Raw genomic sequence first — 2,547 nt, forward strand, 5'->3', positions numbered from 1 at the left:
TTTGGTGGTCCAGAAGACTCCCTGGGCCTCTTGAGCCTCTTCCTCCTCTCCTTGGAAGCAAAGGTGACAGTCTGGGTGGACTCTCCAATGAAGTTGGAGGAGACAGAAAAGGTCTCATTTCAGATGAAGCCAAGCCAATGGTGAGGGGCCATATGGGGAATGCTCTCTGCCACGTGGTGTATTTGGAACATGCAGTACATGTGGATCTTTTTCGAAAAGTTCAAATTTAAACTCCATTTCAGTTAATTTTTGTCTGTTGTGAGCATTTTCTTTCCTTAAATCTTTGAGATGTCTTTCAGCACTTCGAGCTGCGAACCAATTATCATGTGCTTGGTTCTCATAGGAAATAGTGTACCCTTGATAATAATGCATTGTTCTCTCCAATTCTTCTTCAAGATCTTTGGCTCACTTTCTGTAGGTCTCCAGCTTTGCAGTGGCATGGCTGATCCTTTTGTCTACTTTAGAAAGTTTCTCTTCTGTCTCTACCTGGTGATTTTCCTATGTTGTTAATTTCCTATAGAGTTTCATTTCATTTTCTTGATATATAGTTCAGTCATTACTTTAAGTTTCTGTTGAAGCATCTGATTCTCACTTCAAAATGTGTGTTTTCTGACTGCAAAGATGCTTGTTCAGTCTCAAGATTTTTAATACACTCTGTAAGCTCTTCATTTTATCAACTTCAGATGACTGAATGTAAATTTGATTTATTTCTCCTTCTAAACTTTTTAAAGAAGCATTGAACTTAGCAGCATGAATCAGTTTCTTCAAAGCTCCTTTTGGAGGATGATCTAAGTAAGCACCATTTTCTAATTCACTGTTCATTTCTAACTCCAAGTTATCACCATCCGTTCTGTCTTCTCCAAGCGTAGCAGCCCAATCTTTCATCTTTAGCAGGCGTTCAGTCAGAGTCTTGATGTGATTGTCTTTATCACTGAGAACTTGTTCTGCGTGTACTTTGGAGTCTTCCAATGTTACTTTCTGTTTATTAAGTTCACTCACTTGTTCTTTCCATACTTCAGCTTCTTGCAAAAGTTGTTTCTGGCTTTCCTGAAGTTGAGAATTTTCATCCAAAGCATCTTTTATTGCTATCTTCAGTTCTTCATTCATTTGAAATAAAGTCATGAAGATCATTTTGGCTTCAGCTACTTGTGATTCGAGGGATTTTGACTCATCTTCTAGAGACTGTATCCTTTTCGAAATATCTGCCCTCAGTTCATTTTGTTCAGACTATTTCAATTTCTCTTCTTTTAACTCTTTTACTATAAGGAGTATTTCATCCTCAAGTTCCGCATTGGACCTGTTCAGCTTTTCACGGGTTGCCTCCAAACTTTGTGCTTGTGTTGCTTCCTTCTCAAAGCTGGGATCCTGTAAAGATGACTCGACTTCATAGTCTTCATACTCTTTTTGAAAATGCTAAACTTTTCAAGTAGTTTACATTTTTCCTCAATTAGTCTAGAAAGTGTTTCAGCAAGCTTTTTCTCTCCTCCCACATAAAGCCAATTCCTAACTGATCTAAAACCTCTCCACAAAAAAAAGAACAGCAAAAAATCCAAAAATAACTACCCATATCACCCATTCTCATGGAAAACCATAAGAATTAGAATCTGGTCCCATACTTTGACCCAGTGCTGCCACAACCCTGCGTAACACCTCCAGTACCAGCCTCAAGTAAGGCTGAGGGGTAGCCTGTGGCTCCTTCATAGCGCCAACGCTGCTCTCAGGGTTGCCCCAGTAACCTGGGCCTGTGGGGGCCACAAGAAAGGGTGGAGAGCACGCAGCCTTCTGTCTGGAACTGGAATCCACAGGTGGCAACTGGAGCGGAGCCTACTGTGAGGGACGGTGGGGGAGGCGGGCACCCACAGGCCTCACAGGCCTATGCTGCTCACCCTGGCCCCAGGTTACACATTACATCCTGAGCAGTGCAGGTGCTCCAACCTGCACAAGCCTGCGACACGCCCTGTCCTGGCCACCCCACCCTCTGTTTTCATATGCTATGAGTTTTGACTAATGTATAATGACATGCATCCAACGTTACAGTATCACACAGAATAATTTCATGGCCCCAATGTTCTTCTGTGCTCCACCTATTCATCCCTCTCTCCCTCTCCCAGATTTATATTGGCAGTCCACTTGGAATTTATTTTCACCTAGTGTGTGAACTATGTGCTGATGGTGTGAAGTCGTTGTTCTGTCAGGACCTACGATTCCAATCCTTGATCTCTACCCACCAAAGGTTCTTCTGAAATGTATATGTCCAGAGCACGAGGCCAGACAACACCAACTGGGGCTTTGGTCTCCATACGTTTGAGTAGAACCATCATCCAAATGATTGGGGGTGCGGACTTGGCACTGTGAGCTTCCTCTTGCTTAGATGAGACACAGACTTTTAGCCGGTCTCATTGAAACAAGAAGAGAACCTGTTAACATGTTGGAATTGGGTTGCAAATTGTTCTTTATTATAGAAGATAGCCCTTATTCTAAGATCATGTCCTTCCTATGTTCTTAAAATTATTGTAGTATAAAACAGATGAAATTTACTTACTTAAG

General features: G+C 41.9%; 1 pseudogene; it reads right to left on the reverse strand.

Moving 5' to 3' along the window:
• Window positions 1-550: 550 nt before the first annotated feature.
• Window positions 551-1,701, reverse strand: LOC116562787 (annotated as a pseudogene).
• Window positions 1,702-2,547: the final 846 nt, after the last annotated feature.

Source organism: Sapajus apella, unplaced genomic scaffold (genome assembly GCF_009761245.1).
Source record: "Sapajus apella isolate SASKATOON/1434 unplaced genomic scaffold, GSC_monkey_1.0 scaffold2, whole genome shotgun sequence".
In the NCBI taxonomy this organism is placed as follows: Eukaryota; Metazoa; Chordata; class Mammalia; order Primates; family Cebidae; genus Sapajus; species Sapajus apella.